Here is a 27,676-nt window from a genome sequence, read left to right on the forward strand (position 1 = left end):
GTCAGTTCTTCAAAGTGGCTGTGCTACTCTGCATTCCCATTGGCAGTGAATGAAAGTTCCTATTGCTTCACGTTCTTACCAACACTTGGTTTTGTCAGATTTTAGACCGGGTGTGGTGGCTCATGCCTGTAATCTCAGCACTTTATTTATTTTTATTTTATTATTATTATTAATGTTATTTATTTATTTATTTATTTTGAGATGGAGTTACGCTCTTGTTGCCCAGGCTGGAGTGCAATGGCGTGATCTTGGCTCACTGCAACCTCCACCTCCCGGATTCAAGTGATTCTCCTGCCTCAGCCTCTCGAGTAGCTAGGATTACAGGCACATGCCACCGCGCCCAGCTAATTTTGTATTTTTAGTAGAGATGGGGTTTCACCATGTTGACCAGGCTGGTCTCAAACTCCTGACCTCAGGTGATCCGTCTGCCTCGGCCTCCCAAAGTGCTGGGATTACAGGCTTGAGCCAGCATTATTTATAATAAGGGACATTGAAAACAAATGTCAGGCAATAGAGGAATGGATAAGAAAATTATGGTTATGTTCGGATGATAAGATACAGTACAGTTATGAAAAGAAAGATTACAGCAATATGAATCAATGATTTTAATAGAATTTTAAGTGAAAAAGAATGGAATGCAATGCTACAGAAAAAAGTTATATATGCGGGAAAAAAATAGATTCATTGGAAAAAAGTACTGGAAGGAATATATTGTAATGGTAATAGTTGTTACGAATATAGGTGATCTTTTCTTCGGTTCTCCAAACTTTCAGTTCTGTGTTTATATAAGTTTATAGTAAAGACATAAGTAAGAAACCACTTCCTATTGCTGACTAGCTTCTGTTTTTCAAAGTACTTGCCATGTGCTGGTCAGTATGCTAAATGCTTTACATGTGTGATCTCATTTAATCCTCAGAACCCTTATGGGGTAGTGTTTTAGGTTATCATCTTCTTACGAATAAGAGGAGGAGAAGGAAGCTTGGAGAGGGGAAAGAACTTGCCTCAAGGCACACAGTGGGAGGCAGAGTTGGGGCGTGGATGTGAATCCGTCAGGCACCACAGCCTGTGATCTTAACCCCTGTGCCAGCCTGCTTCCACTTGCTACAGAACTGTGGGGTCTTTCCGGGGAAAGTGGGTTCAAGGATGGCTAAAGTGCTATTCTGCCTAGAAGAAAGCAGGTCATTTAGTCTCTAGACCCCTCCAGTCTTCTGACTCTGATTCTCAGCCCCATCTGACACTAACTAGCTGGGTGATCTTAGATAGCAAACCTATTCCTGCAGAACCTCGGCTGCTGCTTCTGTCAAATGCAATAAACAGACCTCTCCTCATAGGTTGTTGCATTGATTAATGAGATGATATACAAACCCACATCCTACAAAAAGGAGACACTTTGTGAATTTATTTTTCTCTACTCAAGGACACAGGAAACTTTAAAAAGCCCCAGCCTTTTCCTGTCACTTGGCCTCTGGTTATTGTCCTGGGTGTAATGGAGTGGAAAACTCTATACACGGCTCCCTCTGACAGTGAATTTCTAATCTCAGAAAACTTAATGGTTTTTGTCAACTTGATTGTCCAGTGAGAGCGGATTAGGAGAATGACTTCTCTTGTCACTAGAAAGTTGACTTGCTTCACAGCATTTTTCCTGATGCCGGTGGGAGGCATGATCGATACAACACAGACCTAAATACTTACCTGTGGTTTCGGAAGCTGAGGACAAAGGTTGGGAGTTCCATTTAAGTGCCTTCAGCCATTTCCAACTAGACCCAGGCGTGATGTGCATTAAGCGGTTCAGGCTGGTGACCCGGAGCTCCACGGTCTGAGGGGCAAACCAGAAACCTAGCAGTTGCTTTTTCCTCACCAGCGATGCAGAGGCCTCTTGGCTCAGGCTGGATTTGTCTTCTCTGCTCCAGTTTTTCCGTCTGCAGAAGAAAGGCCCATTAGTTACTGTCTGTGCTGCGAGGGAAGGATGGCCTTGCTGTCTTCTATATCAGGACTTACCAGAAACAGCGCACGGGAGCAAAAATGGACAGGGACTACTAACGGAAACTTGGTTCCAAATCCCGTTACACACGGCCAGCCCAAGGCCCGGAGGCCACACGTTGCCTGGGGCAGCTCTTGCACCAGGCTACACTCTGCGGCAGATGGAACCGAGAGACAGACTTCAGTGTCCACCAGAATTAACTCCTGCCACATCCAGGGTAGCCCCCTCTGTCCTGGATGGCAAAACAAAGCCCTATTTTACTTGAGGCACTTAAAATCATGTTGCTTCCTTGAAAAGGTCTTCCCGGGCTTTTTAGGCTAGGTCAGGTCCCCCCCTAGTACTTTCTCTTCACTACAGTCATTATGATTGGAAACAAATGATGATCTATATCCATTAGACCCTAAGCTCCATGAAAGCAACGGTCTTTGCTTGCCTCATTCACTGCTGATCCAAAGCATAGAAACATATTCAGGACCATAGTATGTGCTCCATAAATATTTGTTGTATGCATGGTATTAGTCTGTTCTCACATTGCTATAAAGAAATCCTGGAGACTGGGTAATTTATAAAGAAAAGAGGCCTAAATTGGCCCACAGTTCCACAGGCTGTACAGGAAGCATGATGCTGGCCTCTGCTTGGCTTCCAGAGAGGCCTCAGGAAACTTACAATCATGGTGGAAGGCGAAGGGGAAGCAGGCTTGTCTTACCTGGCCAGAGCAGGAGCAAGAGCGGGTGGAGTTCTCACAAGAACTCACTATGGCCACGATAGCACCAAGGTAGATGCTGTTAAGCCATGAGAAACCACCCCCATGATCCAATCACCTCCCACCAGGCCCCACCTCCAGCATTGGGGATTACAATTTGACATGAGATTTGGGTGGGGACACAGATCCAAACGATATCACATATTAATTAACAAACCTATATAATTACTTGTTTATGGTCTGTCTCCCCTATTTGAGTAGAAGCCCTATGGGGGAAGGAACTGTGTCTTATTCATCCTGTATCCCTAGCACCCAGACAATGCCTGGCATGTAGTAGGTACATCACAAACATTGGAGGAATAGTAAAGTACTTAGAATTTTTATGTTGATTTAAGGTAAAATTAATAGTATGAATTTTAGTTATTTAAGTACTAACGCTACAATAGAGTTATTGTAGAAAAAGAGAGTAACAGACCCGTCTTCCACTAACGTCACCACTCTTAGCTACTTTAGTTATTTTGATGTTTCTTTTTCAAAGTTTTTCATTTGTGTATTTTACACATAATTTTAATCGGGTTATTTTAAGTACACATGTGCACACACATGCACACACACAGAGAGAGAAACATACATCAAACTGCCCAGGTGGCAGGGAGTTTTGCGGATTTAAGGGGAGGAAGGGAGGCCTAGTTGAATAATGTCTTTCTCATTGTTATAATTAATTATTGGCCTTACAATGGAATTGATAGCATCATGGGAACCGCGACTGAGAAATATTGCGCTCTAAATGTTCACCCCAAGGCAAATCTGGCTATGGAAAAAAATGTGCAGGTTAGAAATAATCCACAGGAAAATGCTCAGAAATCAGGGAAATTTGCTATGGCTGCGTCTCAACATAAACCACTTACGTAAACTGCAGTGGGCTTCGTGGTTCAGGATTCATTCCTCAGCCTTTTTTATTTGGATCATTATGTGGAAATCAACCTGGTTTCTGTCTTTAAGCCCCTAGTGACGTGGTGCCAACAGTGACTTCTACTGTGATTATAAAAGTGAGGGAACCACCGTATAATTGAAAAAACAAATCTAATCAAAATTCTGGTCTGCTATATTCAAAACACAATTCTAAAAGCTAGGAAAGAAAGGGGTCTACTTCCCGTAAGGGGCAGCCTGTAATAGAAGAAAGACTCTTAGCTGACAAAGAGAACTTGTGCAAACTTGTTGTTGATAAATAAGGTAGGCAGAAAGTTGAGTGGACAAACAACTCATCCATTGGTGGGGGACCACTTCTGGGGTTGGATAGAGGCTTTGTGTTAGTTAGAGGTAAAGAGGTATACTTTGATCTTGCTCTTTTGTCTTTTTTGCATTTTTCTGACCTGGAATAGAAAACAGGAGTAAGGGGTGAGGAGGGAGCCGATCTGAGGTCATTAACACAGCACTCCTCCAGGAGATGGTTTACATGGCAGGCAGAGGGACCGGGTGTTAGTTCTAGCTCTGCGCTCACCTTCGTGTGTGAACCCTTCTCAGTCCTAGGGGTGATGATGACCTCATGCCACCTTCACAGACTTGTAAGGACTGAATCAAACCCTGGCTATAAAAGCACTTTGAAAAGCACATAAGCAAATGTTTTTAAATGAGAAGTGACGTGCCAATGTTGCAAGAGGAAGCCATACTATTGAAAAGCCCTCATGAGGACTTTTAATGTCCAAGCTCCAGCAGCCTTATAGGAGATTCGTAAGTTGAGAGCTCAGGGATTTTTGCATTCTGGAGGCACCAAGAGATAAGAGAGTATGGTTTTTTTTTGTTTTGTTTTGTTTTTTAAGCATACAAAGGAATGCAGAAGTTAACAGGTACTTGATAATAGCTGAGTTTAGTGGGAAAAAACATCAGTATATGTTTCTACTTCCTGAAATTTTCCTTTCTATGATATTTATGTATTTATGAAACAAAAATGGTAAAAGAAGACGGCTAGTCATACAAACATTCTAAGAAAGTCTTCTAAGGCTAAAGAGTGATCTAATAAACAACATATTTTAACGGGCTCAATTTGTTTTTACCTAACGAATTCACTTATTCATTTAATAAATATGTATTGAGTATCCACCTAAAGATATAAGAAGGAAATAATTCACTTCTCTAGGGTGGGGATTATACTCTCAAATCTACTGGGCATTGCAAAGATGTACAGAAGAGACTAAAATGAAACTGCAAGCTCAAAGTGCCATTCAAATTCAGAAAGGAAACACTGAATGGTGTAGCAGGGACTAATCGTTGCTCACCAAATCCATGTTTTCCTCTCCTTCCTGGGCACAAAGATAAACTAGATTTTTCAGACTCCCTTCCTTTTTTTTTTTTTTTTTTAATAGATGAGGTCTTGCTCTGTTGCCTAGGCTGGAGTGCAGCGGTGCAATCATAGCTCACTGCTGCCTCAAGCCATCCTCCTTCCTCAGCCTCCAGAGTTGCTGGGATTACAGGTGTGAGCCACCATAGCTGACTCCGACTCTCTTGCATTTAGCTACAGCTGCGTGACGAAAGTCTATCCAATTGCACGAGATTGGAAGTTTTGTTCATCACTTTCAAGTCTGGCCCATAAAGATTTCCCACACACTGCTCCTTCATGCTCCTTCCCCATCCAACTGGCTGGAATCGAGAGGACCTCACACACTGAGGACGGCAGAGCCTCCCTCTCCCTGGATCTTTAAACAGTTACACAGGAGAAGCCTGCCCTGCCAACTGTTCACCTATCCAGTACTATTAGGGGAACAAGAAGTGAACTTCAAAGATGTGGAGTCATTATATATTTTGAGATCCCTTGTTTAAGCAGCTATTCTAATTTAACTAAGATAGCAACTAATTCTTCAACTTTTACATCTTCAAGATGGAAGGAATGAGGAGTAGTGACAGATATTTAACAGCAGTGGATGCTTTTGCTATTTGTCATAGACAAAAAAGTTCAAAGGGTTTGGGATTCTTTTTATGATTGTTCCAGGCGCTGTCTTCTGGGACAATTGGTAGGATCATCTTTACACTTTTCTTTGCCTTAGTTCTTCCATGGCAAGATAGATAGATAGATAGATAGATAGATAGATAGATAGATAGATAGATAGATAGATAGATAGATAGATTTTTTTGAAGGTAAAGTATAACCATTATGCTCTCTAAAGTGGTGGCAACCAATTGAACTCCTTCAATGGCAGATGGAAATATTAAAGCAGGATATAAGGTATCAGGAAGAACCTGGTTTTCTGTATCCCTGGTCATTGCTCTGCCAACTCACCCCTGCCCAGGCATTTATAGTAATGTCAGGCATCTTTAGCCTGAGCCTTATCCAGACACGAGGCCAATGGTATCATGGCTTCATGGTACCACAGGAACTTGCTCTTTATTAATGAGCACATGAGGTCTGGAAATAGGCTATTTTCAGCTGCTTTAGCCTTTGATTAGGATGCTGTTGGTTAACAGTGATAGACAACTCAAATCAAGCTGATTTAAGCCAATAGAGAATTTATTGATCCATGTAACTGAAAACTCCAGGGTCAGGGGCCGGCTCCAGGCACAGCTGGATTCGAAGGCGCCAACGATGTCATTAGGACTTGGTCTTCCTGGGCCTCTCCTCCTTGCCCTACTCTATTTCATCCTTCAGTCTTGGCTCCATACGGTGGCAAGATAGCTGCAGCAACATCAGCTACCCAAGGTGACCCTTCTCTGAACCAATCCCAGTGGCCTGGGAGGCACCTTGCTTTGATTAGCCAGGCATGGTCACGTGGTCTACTCTGGAAGTTGGATGTGAGAACTCCACCAAGAACACAGGGACTAAGAGTAAGGAAGGAATGGCTTTCCAAGGGACTATCAAGGGGGAGAGATGGGTGCCAAGGAGCCAACCATGCTGAGTACCAAGAGATGAGGCGGTGCTATGTTCAGATTGTAGCTTTGTGCTGCACCTTTACACCTCCCTGCTCTCGTGGTGCTAACCCACCTCCCTGGCCCTTCTAAATCCTGGGAAGGGGGACTTGAGTCCTTATTCAGAACTCCAGCAGCAGGCTATAAATCCTGTCCCACTTGCCTGAGCCCTTTCAGCCCCTTCACTCAAGGTTAGTTTCCAGATTACCCTAATCTGGAGCTGGCGCCATGTCCTGCAGGAGACGGGAGAGGGCAGAGGGCAGCTTTGGGCTCTTAGGTAGAATTTCTTCTTTTTAAATTTTAATTATTATTTTTTTGGACGGAGTCTTGCTCTGTCTCCCAGGCTGGAGTGCAATGGTGTGATCTTGGCTCACTGCAACCTCTGCCTCCCGGGTTCAAGTGATTCTCCTGCCTCAGCCTCCTGAATAGCTGGGACTACAGTCACACACCACCACGCCTGGCTAATCTTTGTATTTTTAGTAGAGACGGGGTTTCACCATGTTGGCCAGGCTGGTCTCGAACTCCTGACCTACCTTGATCATCCCGCCTCGGCCTCCCAAAGTGCTGGGATTACTAGTGTGAGCCAAAGAGCCTGGCCTTATGTAGAATTTCTGCCTATGGATCTCACTTTTCTCTGCGTTAATACTTACCTCTCTGTTTTCTGACTCTGTTGCCATCGATTCCCCATGCAACTTCCTGCCTATTCCATCAGGTTGGGCTCCGTGGTTATTGTCACCTGCCTAAATTGCACTTGGGTTTTACTCACACTCCTTTGGACCTAACTGTCAAGTTCTCAAGAGAGAAGGTCCCATCTCTTTGGTCTTATCGCAGTGAATCCTTACAACACCACCATGAGATGGACATTATAATTCCTATCTTTTACAGGTAACAGAATAGAATAGAATAGAATAGAATTAGAACAGAGGCATGGCAAGCTAAAATAACGAGTCCATGGTTACACATCTAGCAAGGGACAGAACTAGGACTCAAACACAGCCGGTCCGACACTAGGGGCTGTGCTCCTAACTTCTACATGGTAGTGCTCAGTTTTAGGAGGAGAGGCTCAGGTCTTACAAAGGGCTTAACCAGAGTTGGGGAACAGTCCCAGGTAGACTATGCCAGACCAAAACAGAACCATCACCAGGAGTTGGCAATGGGTTCTCAGGCTGTCCTAACCTAGAGATTAGGCTCAGCCAATGTCACCAACCAGGAGGAACTCAGACCAGGAACACAAGGGCTCAGAATCCAGTTGCTAAGGTCAGAATAACAAGTGCAGGTGCCCAAATCTGGGGAGGGCAGGGCCAGGGAGAAAGGTCATCTGCCAGGAGGCAATTGACCTGCCCCTTTAAATGCGGGTGTTTCCTTCCTCAAGTGCATATCTTGGCTCATGATTCAACCCCTTTATACTCATAGAATCTGGACCTCAAAACATTAAACAGAGATGTTTACTGTGGGTTGGGAAGGGGGACAGAGGTGGAGAGCTAGAGTTCAAAGACCGTATGAAGATGTTTTCTGAGCTGAATACCCCCAGTAGGGCCACACGATGCCCAGGGGACTCACTAGGAGATTTAAGGCATGTACAGAGGTAAGAGAAAATGAGAAACAAGAACATGAAAACTAGAAGAGGAAGGAAGACAAGGCCAAAAAAAGAAAACCGAGGCTACTCTAGCGGGAGGTCAGAGACTTGTGCTTTGGCAATTACTGGTGTTGCCCCACAGCGCTGCCCCGCAGAAACCTACACCAGGGTTGGAGGGAGCCATGGGTGGACAGGCCATACCTGATAACTTGTGCTTCCTTCCCCCAGTTTTCCCACTCTCGTTAATGAGTTTTGAGTACAAAATATCTCTCCCCAGGCTAGAAGAGCTTCAGTAACAAGATGTCCAGAGTTAGTTGACACTCAAACGAAAAGCCTCTTGCAGAAAGGAATTTTTTTTTTAATGCTGTCATAAAACTTCCCAGCTCACCTAGCCCTGCCGTGGAAATGGTGCCTCCAAGGACAGAGAGGAGATCAGAGCATCTGACCTGAAGCCGAGGCATAAGGGAAAGTTGGGGATACACGATCCTCTCCCAGACAGAATCAAACTTGCCTTTCTGCAACATCCCATTTTGCAAGAAGCGACAGACTGAGAGTAGGAGAGGAAAAGGAGAGTTCAAACAAGGTCACTTGACCCGCCCAACCCTGTCCTGAGGAATGAAGCCTGAGAAAGCCTCCCAGAGACCCGTCCTCAATTTCGCCTTGACCTTTTCTGGGTTTATCCGTGTGCAGCAGGGGCAGCTGCCCCGAACGAATCCTCTGCCTAATTTGAGCTCTTCATCCTCCATTCTGCCTCAATTAAACAAGTGCAGGTCTGCCAGGCCGTTTCCATAGACCCCTCCCTCAGATGAGAGGCATTCCAGGATCTGGGCTCTGGAGTCAGGAAGAGCTCTGTCCAAATGTCACTCTGCCATTTCCTAGCTGAGTCACCCTGGATGACTGCCCATCCCTGCGCCTCTGTTCTCTCAGCAGTGAGTTGGGGAAAATTGTACTCATCTAGAAGGGCTCAGAGAAACAACAGGCAGAGAGTGCTGAAGGCATTGTGATGAAAAATATTGCTGAATTATTAAACATTAAATTATCAAAATTATTAATCGCATTAAAATATCGTTACACAGTTATCTGACCCAAAGTCTTAATGATAGGGTTCAAGAGACTTTTCCTCCCAGAGGTACAGCTTTGAGGGGCTTTCGTACACTGGCCCTAGAGACACAGGGGTGAATAAGACAGGTACCAGCTCTCAAAGGCACACAGTGAGCAGGGGCCACAAGACAGCCTAACGCTCGACTAGAATCAATGCTAAACATACTATGACAGATAAATGTACAGTGTGCTCTCAAGAGATAATCGTGCCCACCTAGGAAACTTAGGGAGTTGTCATTTGATCTGGGCCTGGAAGAGCGAGCTGGATTTGATTGGATGGATTGTTCTTGGCAGAGGAATGACATTTCAGGAAGAGGGAACAGCAGGAGCAAAAAGTATGATGTTTGGATTCCACTCGGGATATTGGGAACACATGAGAAGGACTAGAGACTGCAGTCTGTTATGTGGGATGGCAGGGGAGGAGATGAGAAAGGTAAGCTAGTTAAGACTCGGAAGTGGCTAACACAACTGAAAGTGGTCCCATAGGAAAATGGGAGAACTTTCAGTGATGATGGAAATGTTCTACATCTGCCCATCCAATATGGTAGCCACTGGCCCCATGTGGCTATTCAGCACTTTATTTATTTATTTTTATTTTTTGAGACAGAGTCTCACTCTGTCACCCAGACTGGAGTGCAGTGGTGCAATCTTGGCTCACTGCAAGCTCTGCCTCCCAGGTTCAAGAGATTCTCCTGACTCAGCCTCCTAAGTAGCTGGGATTACAGGCGGACGCCACCATGCCCAGCTAATTTTTGTATTTTTAGTAAAGGCAGGGTTTCACCATGTTGGCCAGGCTCATCTCAAACTCCTGACCTCAAGTGATCTGCCTGCCTCCACCTCCCTAAGTGTTGGGATTATAGGCGTGAACCACCGTGCCCGGCCTATTGAGCACTTTATAGGAAGCTAGTAAGACTGAGCTGTGAAATTTTTAGTTTTATTTAATTTTAATTAGTTTGAATGTAAATTTCAATAGCCACATGTGGCTAGTGGCTACCATTCTGGACAGTGTAGCCACAGAACTTATGACAATGACTCAAGGCCCTCATCTTGCAGTCCCATCCTCAGCCTATAAAATGGGAGCCCCCGCCCAAGCTGCTGCTGTGGTTGTGCAGCAGGGTAGATGAGTTTTGGGCTGAAATATAATTTATTTCCTGCTTGCTAAGCCACGCACTCCGATGTGGCAGTGTCTGCCCAGAGGAAGAGGCAACTTTTTCTAATTCTTACAGAGGCGTCATTTGGGCTAGCAGTAGCCCTGCTTCCTCTGAAGTTTGTTGCTCAGTGATCTGTCTGCATGTAGAGTCAGGTTTCCTTTCATCTCCTGCTTCCTGGAGTCACTGGGCCAGGTAAGCACACCTGGAACATGGCCCAGGTGGGATGTGCTGGGCACTGACTGTTAGTGATGCTCCCATAATGTGAGAAGGCCGGGTCCTCAGTATGGCTGTCGGTGTAAAGTTCTATTCTGCATCCCAAATTCTAGATCCTTTGGCCTGAACTTGAGGAGGAGATAATGATCTCTACTTTGACCACAGATTGAAAGGCAGTCACTATTCCGCTTTGCCAGCAAGAGAGCACATATTATAGTTTAATTCTCACTTGGCTTCCTGGTCTATTTCTCAGTTGTTTCTAATACAAAGAGGAAAGGTAAAGTCATGATACTTTTTGGAACCTCCTACCTCCCAGCAAAAAGGACATGCACACACTTTCCAATCTTGAATGCAAAAGCGGTGACATAGTCACAAGCCAACAAGTACACACATGACATTACTGCTCTAAAACACAGGCACAGACTGTCAAGAGTTGGAAGGAATATTGAATTCTAAAATCTCATCATAAGATGAGGAAACTTGAATCTCAGAGAAGTTTGATGATCCGCTCAAGCCAGGTAGGAGCCAGATATGGCTGGATCCCATTTCTCCTGAATCAACCCATACCTAATTATTAAAATTAAAGGTTGCAAACTGGTAGCCATTAGTTAAAGTCAGCCTGCTGATTTTTAATTTTTTGTCCTCAATGTTGGCTCGGGCACAACTTAAAAAATATTTTTGCCAGCCTGGCCAATAAAGCAAGCCCCATCTCTACAAAAGAAAAAAAAAGATTTTTAAAATATTAGCCAGGCATGATGACTTGCATCTGTAGTCTCAGCTAATAAGGAGGATGAGGCAGAGGATTGCTTGAGCCAGGAGTTGTAGTCTATGGTGGGCTATGATCGCACCACTGCACTCCAGCTTGGGTGACAGGGCAAGACCCTGTCTTGAAAACAACAACAACAAAAATATTTGGCTTTATTTAAAAGACGAAAGAATTCACTTTGAAATCCAAATTAACAAACATTTCTGGGCCTGTAAATCTACATGGTAGAAGGGGCTGAAGCAATGTCGTGCCTGATCCTACCATAGAGAGGATAAAGGGGAGGAATGAGGGATGAGGATCATTTCGGACACTGATAATTCACGAAGTCAAGCTGGATCACAAAGTAATATATACTGCTTTCAAAATGTCTAGTTCATGATTCATTATTGCTTATTATGAGGACTTAGAGTTTCAATCTGTAAAAGTTTAAATGAAATGCAGATCTTAGAGATCATGCAGTCGAGCCAATTCATTTTACAGATGAGCATCACAGGTCCCAGACCACACACGCCTTCAGATAAAAACAGGGCCGCAGAGGTAGTAACCAGGCGGGAGTTGGTGGATTCCCCTGGCTCCTGCACTATGGGGGCACTAGATCCGTCACATTCCTTGCCCCTTTACAAATAGTTTTGGGAGCAAATCCCCAGGAATGTTTCTTGTGGATTCACATGTATCAAGGATACTCATTTCTACACCAAAGGCATTGATGCCCCACCTGGCACATAATAGCCACTCACTAAATGTGTTAGATGAATGAATGAATGAATGAGTGAATGTGTAAGTGTGAATGACCTCAAAAGTGAGTGATGCTGCCTAAACCAAGGTCATCAAAACTGGCCCTTAGGGCATCATTCCCTGAAGCCACCAGTGCCATCATCTTTATTCACAGCCAAGCAGCTGGCCCCAGAGCTTTGTGTCTTGCTCTTCCCCAGAGATCTCAGTGAAAAACCTTTGATTCCATTTTCACTCCCTCTCTTATAGCTCTCTTGCTCTAGGACTCCACTGGGGGTCCGAGAGCTGTTCTTCTTCTGCTATTTCCTGTTGTTCTCGAATCAAACAAATGCCCCTTCAACTTTGCTTCTCCATGGGACACGTTGTTCTCTGAGAGGCTCCTTGATCCTGCAAGTAATTAGGTCTGGGAGGGGAGGGTGTCCTATTGGTCTTCCAGACTGGTTCAGACATGTCTAGACCCAGCTTAAATTACCTTGTCTGTTACACAAGGATGGTAACATGTTGGAAAGAAAATGAGACAAGCACTTTGCTGCTGTCTAGTAGAGCAGGTGGGGCCCCTGTTTAACATTTGCTGATCTCCACTTAAGAGCAGGACATCATTAGCCTTAGTCGCCATCCTGAAATGGGCTCTGTCACTTGGATAGCATCTGTCAGTTGAAAGCTTTCTCTCCATAAACATCAACAGACTGGAAACTCAGTGAAAACTTCATTTTTAATATTTAAAAATTAAGTCTCCACATGCATTCTGGGACAGAAGGGCAATAAATTACAACTTGCTATGTGCCAGAGATTATACTAATTGTATATCTGATTAAATTCTCACAACAGCCTTAAGAGGGTTTTGTAAGCCTCATTTGCAGATGAAAAGTGGAGGAGGAGAGAGTAAGTGGCTTGCCTGAGTAAGGCCCAAGACAGAATTCAAACCCAGATTTTTCTCGTCACAAAGCTAGTATCCTGGCGGGGCGTGGTGGCTCATGCCTGTAATCCCAGCACTTTGGGAGGCCGAGGCAGGCGGATCACTTGAGGTCAGGAATTTGAGACCAGCCTGGCCAATGTGGATAAACCCCGTCTCTACTAAAAATACAAAAATTAGCCGGGCGTGGAGGCAGGCGCCTGTTATCCTAGCCACGTGGGAGGCTGAAGCAGTAGACTTGCTTGAACCCAGGAGGCTGAGGTTGCAGCGAGCCGAGATCACGCCCTGCTGCACTCCAGCCTGGGCGACAGGAAGGAGACTCTGTCAAAACAAAATAAAGCAAAAGCTAGTATCCTTCTCTTAGTGTTGCCCCTTGCAGAGGAACTGGTTTTTTCTTTGTTTTTTTGTTTTCTTTTAAAGCACCCTACATCACATAATGTCAGCTGGACTTTTCTGTGATATTAACACTGGGATCCTGTAAAACACTATATTCTGACCATAGTCTGACACTCTGCATAATGCACATACAATTAGCCAGAAAAACATAGTGTTTGAACCTCCTTTGCAGAGAGGAAATTCTCACAACTCCAAAGCAATAGTCAGCCCACGGTCAATGCCATCTCATCACCCAGCCCAAGGCTCAGCCTAAAACCTTCTAGAGGGTCTCACTCTAAAGATAACCCAGAGGTCTCACAGCTTCCTGGTTGCAAAAACAACAATAGGAGCAGGAATTGAGACCTAAAGATCATTCGGGTAGAAATGAGGAAGGAAATGACATGTTAAATGATGATTTTTCCCTAACTTGCTTTATTCTTTCTAGATGTGGCTCAAGAACTTGCAGAGTTATGGTGGAATAATTCAACTGATCAAATGCTGAAAGTTTTCCTATCGACTTCAAGGCTGTTCAAATCTCTATGTACTTTGAAGTCTGAGGCGCAAGAGAATTTCCCAGAGATTCATGTTTCTATCGATGCTAGGCTGGGGTGACACAGATAACCCCTCAAGAGGCCTTTCCGAACCGCCGTATAAACTGTCCTAGGTCCAGCAATAAAGCAACTATGTCATTATAGTTCTCTGCCCTTTAGAAGATCTGATCTTGATACCCTTCTCTTCTTTTTGTCCCTCTGATTTCATCAGATTTGTTGCCATTCTAGGTGTTTCTCCTTCTCTCCCCAACTTTTTCTACTTCAGATCAAAGAACTTCCCCTTTTTCCCACTTTTGGATTTGCGCCCTGGAGGACAATGCAAGATTAACTTCCCTCCCACCTCCTCTTTAGGCACACAGGGTGCCCCTTAGCCAGCGAAATCTCCGCCCCCGAGATCCTCTCACAATTTCAGGCTGGTGAGTTGTAGTAGGAGACATGGTTTAGTTTGATGTGGTTAAGTCAGTCATCATGGCATCTTCATACCCTCAGCCCCAAACCGCTCTCCTACTCATCACCCTCACTTTCATTTCTTTGGATTATCTTTCATCGGTTTACCACCAGCCTTCACAGCCTCACCCAAGGCTGAAGCAGGGCTAGCAGCGTGGTGCGTTTCCTTCCCTGGTTGAGCTGGTGACTGCTGTGGGTAAGCAGGTCCAATGTGAACTCAATTTTACATTAAGAAAGAGAAAGCAAGAGTGAGTGGGCTGCAAAGACTGTTGCTTCATGGTTTCCCCTAAGCCCCAGAAATAGAAAGGCAGACTTCCGACTGGCAGAGCCCGTATGCTAACCACCAGACCACACTGCCAGATAAGAAAAATGTTCGATTGTGTCATACTTCCCTCATCGGCTCCAGTGTCTGAAAATGGCCCTGCATTTCAGAGAGCCTTACCATGACCCAGGGATTTAGAGAGGATCGAAGCGGGAGGACAAAGGAATCAGGCGTCTTCTCTCCCTCTTTTCTGGGGTAAATTTATTTTCAACCACAGAAGTAAAGGAAAGAAAAAATCACAACAGATGAGTTATGAGCTAACTTTCTGATTTGCACGTGTAAGAGAAAGAAATGAACTGGATATCATTAGACATTGAGAAAGGGAATCTGCAAGCTAGCAATGTGTCTTCGGCCTTTTCGATTTACACGTGTTTATTTATTAGTACCTACTGTGTGCCAGGCATGATGCTTGGTGCTGCCAATTCAAAGTGAGAAGGCAGAACTAGATTCAGATTCACCTAGATTTCAACTCTTGTGCTCAGGCCACCACCACCATGGAAATAATTTTGCTTGACTCTTCCGGAGGAGTCGTGGCAGGCGTGTGTGTTGTCAGCCACTGCAGGAAGAGTGATGGCCTGGGTGTTGACAGGCTCCTAATTGGAAGGTAGGAGGTGCCACCAGAGATCAGCTATAAAAGATATCTTTGGACTGGGGTGGGCTGCTAATGCTTGGAAGAGACTTGTGGGTGAGGCCCGGTGAGCTGTCACCTTGGAATAGGGCCATGCCAAGCAGACAGACAGGCATGCGGGGGAGGTAGCTGACAGACAGGGGCACATGGGGAAACAGCCATTCCAGAGAACTGCAACAGCAGATTGCAAACCAGGACTTCAGGACTCAGAGGGGGACAAGGAAAGGAGAGCCTGTAGTGGCCCCAAAGCCCAGGGTCAGAGGCAGGGCCAGGAGAGCAGCTGATAAGAGCTTTACGGTAAGGACAAAAGAGAAGAGAGCTGGAATCTCCTTTTATTCAGCTCATAAAGACCCAACTCTGTGCACTTATAACTGTTCAGACCCTGAGGGGTTCAAAAAAAGAACCATGTTAGGAGAATTCAATATTTAATTAAGAAATGATCAGATCCATGCACCGAAATTATTGCTGGGTAAGACAATACTGTGTGTGTTACATAGCATTGAAACTTAGGAAAGCTCTTTCCTTGTGTTGTCTAATTTAATCCACTCAACAACCCTGCAAAGTGGGTACCATTGTCCCTGTTTTTTATGAATGAGGGGGTGAGGTGCTAAGAAGCTGTGTACTTATATGAGTTTGTCTGGCTAGTCAGTGGCTGAGCCAAGTTCCAATCCAGGTCATGTGAGCCTCTGAACTTTCTGATACAACCTGCAGACCCCCTTAACTGGGATAATATAGTAATGCATTAAGCAAAAAGGAGAAGTAAATACAGGCTGATGGTGTAGGGGAGAAATTCAAAGGGGGAAGGCCTAGGAGGGAGAGGGAGCTATGTGTGAACAGAACCAAAGATGACCTCTTGGAATTGGAAGGCCTCTTGGAATTCGTCCACACTGAGGATCACAAGTCTCCACGTTCTGAGTAGGAGGATGAGGGTCTGAGTTAGGATTTGGGCCCTGCAGGGCTTGCTGAGGAATGCCCTGACGGCCTAGGATTCCACACGGAGCACATCTGGTGTGAGAGAGCTCACTGCAAAGGTGAAGGCTCCGCCCTACCAGATAGACAACCAGGCCACCGAGAGGCCCAGCCCTCCAAACCCTGGCTTTGCAACATCCTCAAAGAACAGCAACGGGCCTTGAGCAGCATTGAGAAGGAAACACCCCCACCTGCCCTCAGCCGTGAAGTGGGCTTTGCTATTCACAAGGGCCTGTGGGTGTCCTGGCGGAGAGGGGAGATGGCACAGGCACCAGGTGCTAGGGTGCCAGGGCCTCCCGAGAAGGAACAGGTGCAAAGCAGGCAATTAGCCCAGAAGGTATCCACAGGGCAGGCAGCCTAGATCTGATGGGGGAAGCCACCAGGATTACATCATCTGCTGGTGAGTAGGCTTCATTAATTCTCCGATGAATGGAGGATTGCAAGGGAACTTTTTTCATCTTCAAGGAGCCAGAAGAAGTGGTAATTAAATCGGTCTTTTAAAATAAAAAGACTCCAAAGGGGTACAAGCCTTCGAGCTTCCCCTCTGGTGTTCCGGGCACTCTGGCTTCTCTTTCGGAGGGAGGAAGAGCGTCTATTCATAGGCTGTGGCTTGGAGAGGCCCCACGGTGAGTCAGGCGCTTGCTGTGTGAGCCGCTGGTTGCTAATGTCTTCAGGAACTGCTAATTTACCCATCTAATTTGTTCCTGTACACTGGCCACAAAGGGAGACCACTCAATTATTCTGATCCAAAAGAGAGGCTTGTGTTTACCATGATCTCCCCAGCAACTGTGTGAGTGTGTGTGTATGTGTGTGTGTTTGCCTAACAACCTTAGGCAATGAAGAAGAGGTGGGGCTGCTGCCCTTGTTAGCATTTTCAAACACATTCCAGTTCTGAATTGAGGGCAAAGATTGTAATGGGGTGCTTCAGAGAAGCCTTGGCTCCCAAGGAGGTTATAACTTCAAGGGGTGTTTTTGAAAAACCAAGGTGGATGGGGAAAGTGGCTACAAGTTCCTTCCATCAGAGAGGATCAATGAAGGGGAACAAAGATTTGGGAGTATCTACTTTGTGTCAGGTACTGTGCTTGGGTTTTACACGTCTTCTCTTGTTGATTTTGCATAACTCCCCTTCAAAGCAGATAGTATTCCAGGTTCTTGCCCTAATGTTTCAGCTTAAAGAAAACCCATACTTCTTTAGGTGGCCCTGAAAAGGTGAATCTTCTGTGAAGCCTTTTCTGTCTTCGTTAAAATTAGTTAAGCTCTTGTTTGTGCTGCCAGAAAATCACTTTAGACCTTAGAAAGATGGCAGCCTCAGTTTTCTCATCTGCAATGTAGGTGTACCCATAGGGTCATTGTCAGAAATAATAGAAATAAATCATGGAAGTGCTTGGATAGTAGCTGGCACTTAGCCCTCATCAGTCATCATTGTCATTGTTAATAAGAGTAATAATAATAATATCACTTATTATAATTACTCACCTCTAGGTTTTTAAAAAACTTACAGGCCAGGTGCTGTGGCTCACGCATGTAATCCCAGCACTTTGGGAGGCTGAGGCAGGCAGATCACCTGAGGTCAGGAGTTCAAGACCAACTTGGGCAACATGATGAAACCCTGTCTCTACTAAAAATACGAAAATTAGCTGGGCATGGTGGCAGGCACCTGTAATCCCAGCTACTCAGGAGGCTGAGAGAGGAGAATCGCTTGAACCCAGGAGGCAGAGGTTGCAGCGAGCCAAGATGGCACTATTGCACTCCAGCCTGGGTGACGAGAAACTCCATCTCACAAAAACAAAAACCAAAAAACTTACATAAATTTATGCGGAACAAGTACAATTTTGTGACACACGTAAATTGCATAGTTGTGAAGTCAGGGCTTCTAAAGTATCTATCACCAGAATAACACACATTGTACCTATTAATTAATTTCTCATCATCCTCCCCCCACTCTTCTGAGTCTCCACTGTCTATTATTCCACACCCTAATGCCATGTGTACACATTATTTAGCTCCCACTTATGAGTGAACAATGTGATATTTGTCTTTCTGTGTCTGACTTTTTTAACTTAAGATAACAGCTTCCAGTTCTACCCATGTGGCCACGAGAGACATGATTTTGAGAGGTGACAGCGTGCTGGCAGTCCTCACAGCCCTCGCTCGCTCTCGGCACCTCCTCTGCCTGGGCTCCCACTTTGGCGGCACTTGAGGAGCCCTTCAGCCCACCGCTGCACTGTGGGAGCCCCTTTCTGGGCTGGCCAAGAGCGGAGCTGGCTCCCTCAGCTTGCAGGGAGGTGTGAAGGGAGAGGCGTGAGCCGGAAATGGGGCTGCACATGGCGCTTGCGGGCCAGCTGGAGTTCTGGGTGAGCGTGGGCTTGGCGGCCCCGCACTCGGAGCAGCTGGCTGGCCCCGGGCAATGAGGGGCTTAGCACCCGGGCCAGTGGCTGCGGAGGGTGTACTGGGTCCCCCAGCAGTGCCAGCCCACCGGCGCTGCGCTCGATTTCTCACCGGGCCTTAGCTGCCTTCCCGCGGGGCAGGGCTCGGGACCTGCAGCCCGCCATGCCTGAGCCTCCCACCCCCGCCGTGGGCTCCTGTGCGGCCGGAGCCTCCCCGATGAGCGCTGCCCCCTGCTCCACGGTGCCTAGTCCCATCGACCACCCAAGGGCTGAGGAGTGCGGGTGCATGGCATGGGACCGGCAGGCAGCTCCACCTGCAGCCCTGGTGCGGGATCCACTGGGTGAAGCCAGCTGGGCTCCTGAGTCTGGTGGGGATGTGGAGAACCTTTATGCCTAGCTCAGGGATTGTAAATACACCAATCAGCACCCTGTGTCTAGCTCAGGGTCTGTGAATGCACCAATCGACACTCTGTATCTAGCTACTCTGGTGGGGCCTTGAAGAACCTTTATGTCTAGCTCAGGGATTGTAAATACACCAATCGGCACTCTGTATCTAGCTCAAGGTTTGTAAACACACCAATCAGCACCCTGTGTCTAGCTCAGGGTTTGTGAATGCACCGATCGACACTCTGTATCTAGCTACTCTGGTGGGGCCTTAGAGAACCTTTGTGTCAACACTCTGTATCTAGTTAATCTAGTAAGGATGTGGAGAACCTTTGTGTCTAGCTCAGGGATTGTAAACGCACCAATCAGCACCCTGTCAAAACAGACCACTCGGCTCCACCAATCAGCAGGATGTGGGTGGGGCCAGATAAGAGAATAAAAGCAGCCTGCCCGGGCCAGCAGTGGCAACCTGCTCGGGTCTTCTTCCACACTGTGGAAGCTTTGTTCTTTAGCTCTTCGCAATAAATCTTGCTACTGCTCACTCTCTGGGTCCACGCTGCCTTAAGAGCTGTAACACTCACCGCGAAGGTCTGCAGCTTCACTCCTGAAGCCCTGCAGCTTCACTCCTGAAGCCAGGGAGACCACGAGCCCACTGGGAGGAACGAACAACTCCAGACGCGCTGCCTTAAGAGCTGTAACACGCACCGCGAAGGTCTGCAGCTTCACTCGTGAAGCCAGCGAGACCACGAGCCCACCAGAAGGAAGAAACTCCAAACACATCTGAACATCAAAAGGAGCAAACTCCAGACGCACCACCTTAAGAGCTGTAACACTGTGAGGGTCCGGGGCTTCATTCTTGAAGTCAGTGAGACCAAGAACCCACCAATTCCAGACACAATTTCATTCTTTTTCATGGCTGAATAGTACTCCATTGCATATATATACACCACAGTTTTAAATCCAATCATCCATTGATGGACACTTAGGTTGATTCCACATCTTTGCTATTGTGACTAGTGCTACGATAAACATACAAGTGCAGGTATCTAGTGATTTCTTTCCCTTTGGATGGATACCCAGTAGTGGGATTGCTGGATTGAATGGTAGTTCTAATTTTAGTTCTCTGACGAATCTCCATACTGTTCTTCCTAGAGATTGTACTAATTTACATTTCCACCAACGGCGTATAAGAGTTCCCTTTTCTCCACATCACCACTAGGTTGTAAGTTCCTTGAGTGTAGGGATCATGTCTCTTTTCTTCATTGTTTTATAACAAGAGCCTAGGAGTGTTTGGCACGTGGCAAGTACTTGTTTTCTAGATGACGGATGAATGAATAAATGAGTGAAGGATGCCTCCTCCTCGTTGCTGTGAGCTGCTGAGAATGGACCCTTGTCTGACCTGCTTCTGTATCTCTAGTGCGACTACTTTGTCTGGCACAACAGAACTGCTCAGCGATTCTGTTGAACAGATGCACAGCACAGTCAGATGCTGCTACCCAGCCCGTATCTGGCCTGGAGAGTCTGGCTGCGAGCTCATCTCTGTGCTCTGGTCTGGCTATGGTTAGCTGCCACACCAGGAACTCAGAGAGTGTGTCCTGGACACATCACCCCTAGTTGGTGAGCTCCTCAAGGGTAGGGACGGTGTCTTGTTTATTTTTAAATCCTTAGTGCCCTGCACAGTGCCTGGCACACAAGAGATGCTCAAATGGCTACCCCTAGCCTCTGAGGTCCCACTGCCCTCAAAGAAGAGCAGAGCTCCAAATGAACTTGTCATCTTTCCCCTATTACCCAAACCTGTTCAGTTTTCCCATTTCTGTTTATTAAAGAACGATTTTCTCAGTTACAAAGATCCAAGACTTCTCGAGGGTATTCTACCCTAACAGAAATAGCACAGGCTTTGTAGTCAGACTTGAACCCTGGCTTTGGCAACTACTAGCTGTCCTGCCTGGAGAAGTTGCTTACCCTTCCTGAGCCTCAGTTTTCCCTTTCATCGAATCAGGATGATAATACACACTTCATTCATCCACTCAGCAAGCGTTTACTGGGTGCCTCGTACACAGCAGGAACTGTTCTAGGCACTGCGAATACATAGATGTCAACAAAACAAACATTGCTCTTGACTGAAAGGAGCTTACAAACTTGAGATGGGGAGACAGACACCAATCAAATAAGCAAGTACACATGTAGTATGCCAGATGGCAATATGTGCTAGGGAGAAAAATAACACAGACAGAGTGAGGGAAAATGGAATGCGCTGGCCTGGGTTATTAGTGTCTTACTCAGGTGATGAAGGAAGACCTTTCTAGTAAGAAGAACTCACATCTGGGGAAGAATGTTTCCAGAAGAAGAAGAGCAAAGGCCCTAAAGCAAGAGTTTGGAGAATGACAAGGGGGCCCGTGTGGCTGAAGCAGAGGGAGGGAAGGAGGAAGGGAGTGTAAGAGAAGGGGACACAGAGATGGCTAGGGCCGGAAATGCAGGGCCTTATAGGACTTTGGCTTTTTACTCTGGGCAAGAAGGAAACCTTGGGAGAGCTTCAAGCAGAGGACCCAAATGATCTGATGCAGGTTATGAAGGGATCCCCCTGGCAGCGGCACAGAGTATGGCCCCTGACCTGTGTGGATGGGGCAGAAGCATAAGGCTGGCCATTTGCATCCCACAAATGACTTCAGTGTGAGGGATGAGCAAGATCATATACGAATGCGCTTGTGTGAGTATGCATAGAGCAAGTGCTCAAGCCATGGCAGCTTCTATCAATGGCCCTGCAGCTGCCTGGCTATAGCTCCCTGGTCTCCTGCAGACAAGTCTTGGCCAGTCATGTGAGTCCCTCTGTCATTGCCCACTCAGTCATTCCCACTGCCCCCACCTCCTTTCTTCAACCCTTCACTGGTGGTTAAGCTCCTAGCACAGTAGCCTCACCTCCAGCCTGCCCGCATCCCAACCCAAATGCAGCTCCACTCACATCCTTCCCCTGTTCAAGAGTCTTCCATGGACTAGTGGCTCATTAAATCCACATTCTTGGCTGGGTGCAGTGGCTCACACCTGTAATCCCATCACTTTGGGAGGCCAAGGCGGGCAGATGGCTTGAGCCCAGGAGTTTGAGATCAGCCTGAGCAACATGGCAAAACCCCATCTCTACAAAAAACAAACAAACAAAAAAACAAAACAAAAATTAGCCAAGCGTGGTGGTGCACACAGTTGCTTGGGAGGTTGAGGTGGGAGGATCACCTGAACTCAGAAGGTCAAGTCTGCAGTGAACCACAGTATCACTACTGCACTCCAGCCTGAGCAACAGAGCAAGACCCTGTCTCAAAAAAACAACAACAACAAAAACCACATTCTTGGAGACTTGCAACTAAGGCCTTCCACAAAAAGATGTTGCATTTACGTTTCCCACCGATATTCAACTGCTATCCCAAACATATTGAATATCTGTGGAGAAATATGAGTGGGTGCAATATGTCACTCCTAGCAGAATCACTGAGGGTCAGGAAACTGACCCTCATGATGACCACACTCACGATGGAAAATTGGTGGTAATAGGTCCTTCCCTCAGGTTCCCCAACAATATGCCCTAACCATGGTGGACAGGTATTCCTGTCTGTCACTGGCTCACTTCTCCTACCAGGCTACCGCAAACTCCACAGTGATGTATATTCTCTTAAAGCTACAAAATGGCTTGTGGTTTCCAAATCAGTTTTCTCTTACTGCTCTTATCTCCCTTGATACTTGCCCCTATGGGCCCCTCATCCATAATAAAATGCCCTCATTTTACACTTACTAGTTCTGACAAGAGTCCCAGGTTCCAAGTCACGGATTGCCATATGGGATTGCTCCTCTGATCCTTCATTTCTCTCTTTTTTTTTTTCAATCTATCCACAATTCACAAGGCATCGGTGTCAGACCAGTGGCAAATAATAAGTGGGACCTTCTGGCTATGGATGGTACAGCGAAGTCCCTGACAACATGTTTCTACCAGCCTGGAAATGAGGCTCTCCCATCCCCTAACACATCTACCAGTTGCGATGGATTTAAAGGCTGGCTAATGTTGAGCTTGTTCCACAGGGGATAGAAGTATTGGCCCCTGGACTGACATCTACCACCATGTGGATCTTGGAGCAAGACAAAGGAGCCCCCCAACATTAATGTTCTAAAATAGCAATGCCTGAGGCTGTCTTTTCCCCACCACAGATGCCAAAGCACAGACAGCCTCTCACAGCTGTGGGATACAGATGCCCCTGTCATTATAAAAGGCCAGCCCTAAATGCTATTACAGAGTCTAAAAACTGAAAATGTTATTGTGAAATCTTTAGGTTTTTTATAGCTGGCTATGCCTGATATGGCTGGCGGCCTGGGACACAGTTTCCCTACTCAGTGCTGGGACACCTGGGGTGCAGTGTCATCCCTATCTGTTTGGAATATGCAATTCTTCTGCAACACCATGGGCCAGGAATATCACATCATCCTGAGCAGCCATCAGGACAAACAAAAAGGAATGTGGTCCTGTATGTTTAGTCCCACCTCCCCTACAAACTACTTTTATCATAGTGATGATGCCCAATTGGCAGCCCAGCGCATGTGGTGTCCTCCAGCACCCCTTCTAAATGTGCCCTCCAGCACCCCTTCTGCTTTGTGCATCTTTGTGACACCCTTCCAGATGTCAGCCTGTATCTCCATGACCCAAACCTGACTTAAGAGTTGTGGCCAGGCATGGTGGCTTATGCCTGTAATCCCAGCACTTTGGGAGGCCAAGGCGGGTGGATCACCTGAAGTCAGGAGTTTGAGACCAGCCTGGCCAACATGGTGAAACCCTGTCTCTACTAAAAATACAAAAAGTTAGCCAAGCATGGTGGCGGGCACCTGCAATCCCAGCTACTTGGGAGGCTGAGGCAAGAGAATTGCTTGAAACCGGGAGGCAGAGGCTGCAGTGAGCCAAGATTGTGCCATTGCACTCCAGCCTAGGTGACAAGAGCGAAACTCTGGCTCAAAAAAAAAAAACTTAAAAAAAAAAAGGTGTACCGGCCCAGGGAGACAATGGCGACATTGCAGGTGATGACCACAGCCCAGCCAACCACTGCATCCTGGAGGCTGCCCACCAGTTACCCACATCATCTACCAAGGGACCCCCCCTGCTGGAGCACAAACAGCTTCCCTTGAGGGATCCCTCAATCAGCATTTGTCACATACCTGAAAAGGGTGGCCACCAGACAGGCCACCAAAGTTGTAACTCTCTCCTCCCACTTCCTCCCCATTGGGCACAATAAACCTCATTGCCATTGTGGCTGGAACTTCCCTTCCTGGGCCTCCCAAAGCAATTCTACTGCCTTAGGCTATCTCCAGGCTAACTTGTATGTACACAGAGATAAAGCCACATCCCAGCCGCTGGACCTCATGCAATGTTGGGCCTCCTATCTGCCCCCATGAGCAGGCCACTCCCTTATTTGCACCACAAAGCCACCAACACCAAACACTTCTGGTCTAGGCTCCTAGGTCTTGCCCTGTCCTGTGTTGGCTCAGATGTTATCCAGTCTGGTCCCTGGCTCATGAGTCCAGATCATGCATCTATCCAAATGTATAAATACATGCCTATGTTTGTATCTTCCTAGGCCCACATAGCACAACTAGTGTCACGGCCCACCCCAGATATTAAAGCAACACAAGAGATTGGAAGCCCCAGAGGGAACCTGCTTCACCTGTTCCACTCCTAGATAACTTCCTCCTGACTTCCCAGCTACCTAAACTCACCTGCACACTGCTAAGTCTGACAACCCCCTTCACATTTTTCTGACTGTTCTGCAATTTAACCCTGCTGGTCACAGTCCCCAGTCAGAGGTGATGGGCCATCTTCCTACCCATTGTCCTGGGTATAAGCATGACTTGGGGTCAGAAGAGTGGGACTAAGGTCTTACAATATGATCACACCAGGAAAGCTAGCAGATAATTCAGAGAAAGGTCTGAGGTTCTGTCAGCCCATGTAACACAAAAAACAGCAGCACTGGAAGCTGTCACTGAAGGGCAAAAACCCCTAACTGCCAGGGTGGCAGATAAGAGACTAGCTCCAGATGATATGCCAGCTTCCCAGAAGGAGTATACGCTCTCAGAGGACATAGTGTATCCTGCTGGATGTGGATAAATATTGCAGGCAAAGTAATCCAAATAGCCCAATGGATGTACCACCAAACCGAAACCAAGTGCTACATGTGGTACTCTGAACTCCCTAGGACTTGGATGTCCCCTATAGCCTGGGGTGACCTTATTTTAGGAGCCCTCCTGCCCACAAGTAGACTTACATACTGCACTGGCTATGTAAAATTGGTACAGCCTGTATACAAGTATATTAGCTCTTTGGATGGTGAATCAAATGTTAGGGAGTGAATTTTGAAGAAATTGAGTTGAGTGCGAAAATTGCTCCCAGCAAAATGTCATTTGGCCCAACACTTAACACCCACTGGGGCAGAAACCATCAAGGCACCTCTCACCTCTCACCACCCACTCAGCCCCACTCACCTCTGCAGCACCTAGTAATCACATGCAAGAAAACTCACTCTTGCTCTTTTTGATTGACCGCCCCCAGCCTGACCCCCACCAGAGCAGATCACTCAAAATTAATCTTCCCCCACTATCTCCTCTCGGCATTATTCAACAGGTGGGCCCCTGTCCTATATCTACGTGGGTCCCCAGCACCAGGCTCTTTCTCCTCCCGAGAGGTCAGGGAGTCCTCTTCTCAGTGGGGCACTCAACCAGGGGCTCCCCTCGCAGCCTATGCCTGCATAAGTAATACACCTTTGAATTGCCTGTGATCAACGGGTCAGGTGTGGTGCGTTTTGGCATCCGATGCTTTTAAATGGGAGAGAACAGCAGATCTGGTTCCTTTCACTGGAATATTGTTATGGTCCAATTCTGCAACCAGTTGACTTCATTACTACCTGTGAACTGCACCTCCAGCTCCTCCAACTGACCCCATACCCAGATCCTTACTTGGGCTGTTTCCTACCAGACACACCTGCTCTGCTTAAGAAAACCATTATTGAAATCACTGGCTATTAATTCCTACTCAGTCCTTAGTAGCTCTGTGAGCTGGAGCAAGTTCTGTAGCCTTTCTGTGACTCAGTTTCATCACCCATAAAATTATGATTACAATACTTACTTCATTAGGGTGTTGCAAGGGCCTAAAAAAACACTCTATGTATAGCTCATAGTACAAGCCTGACAACAAAGGAAGTTTCCAGATAATCGCTCATCAAGGGGCAACTGGATTTTCTGCTTCCTCCAGAAAGCCTTCCATGCTGATGTCCACTCTGATCTCTCCCTAATCCGATCTGATTGCAGTTTTGATCAACACCTCACTGTTGACCGTGGATTTCTTCTCCATTACAAATGTGTTCATTTTGACTTCCAAGTAAGAGATAAAGGTCTTGGAAAGAAGTGATTGCATTTTACCTGGCTCTCCTACTGACTTGCTGTGTCATCCTCCTCTTAATTTTGGGGAGACTGAGTTTCTTTCTCTGGGATGGCAAATACATGGCATATGTGCCAACATTTTCCCATCCTGAAACCTCAGGACACACACTAGTGTTCTCGTCTTCTCTCCAGAACCTGGGTCCAGACTCACAATTCTTCTTAACACAGTACTTTGGACAGTGTCTACTAACTTATCTAATAAATATGTATTGAGTACTTCGTAGGTACCATCCCCCTTGGTCAGTTTCTAGAAGTTAAAACTTTGGATATCTTGTATCTGCACTTATGGAACTCATCCCTTAGTGGAGAAGAAAGACAATATGCAAATACACAAATAAGAGAATATCAAGTAGTGACAAATATAATGATGAAAATTAAATAGCGGTGTGTTAGTGCCTGGGAGGAGGCTATTTTTTAGATCAGGTATCCAGGGAAAGGCCTTCTGAGGTTTCTGCCTTGATCTGGGAGATTGGATATGGGCCTAAGAATATGTATTCCTAACATGCAACCGTAGGAAATTTGGGAAACACTGGCATAGCGAATGAGGTGAGGGCATACAGTCAGAAGACCTAGGTCTAAATTCCATCTCCTACATTTATGCAACTGTATGACCCTGGGAAAGTTATTGAAATTTCTCTCTCAGTTTCCTCCTCTGTAAAATTGGAATAATACTACGATCTCAGGAGGTTTTTTTATCAGGATTGAATAAGATCAAGTATTTAAAATGCCTGGCACATAGTAAGTGCTCAATAAAAGGTAGGTATTATTTGCAACAATTAGGTCTATCTATTTATAACCTAATCTTTTGTTTGAATCACTCAAGAGACAAATCCAATAAATGCCACTAGGTAATACGGTGTCTGTGTGTTGGCTTTTGCCTCATGAAGCTCTTCCTCTTGAAAAATAAATTCTCAAAAGACATTCCTGTGAGCAAGAATGCCCGAGTCTAAGGAATAAGGGTCATCCAGTTCTCTAGTTTAGGCATGTTTAAGATTTGAAAGGGCTTTGGCCTAATTTCCTCTCCTATCAAATGGGCACCAGGCTACCTGCCCTTTCTCACTCAAGGGGGATTTCTGAGACTCAGAGGGATAAGAGGTTTGCAAAGCGTGAGACACAAACAGT

The 27,676-nt window shown here is 46.2% G+C and overlaps 1 protein-coding gene across 1 annotated transcript in view; it reads left to right on the plus strand.

Moving 5' to 3' along the window:
• The window catches only part of LMO2 (LIM domain only 2), a 98,761-nt gene that overhangs the window by 46,618 nt on the left and 24,467 nt on the right, over positions 1 to 27,676 (plus strand). The gene's annotated exons all lie outside the window — the stretch shown is intronic.

The sequence above is a fragment of the Hylobates moloch genome, unplaced genomic scaffold (assembly GCF_009828535.3).
Source record: "Hylobates moloch isolate HMO894 unplaced genomic scaffold, HMol_V3 SCAFFOLD_11, whole genome shotgun sequence".
NCBI classification, from domain to species: Eukaryota; Metazoa; Chordata; class Mammalia; order Primates; family Hylobatidae; genus Hylobates; species Hylobates moloch.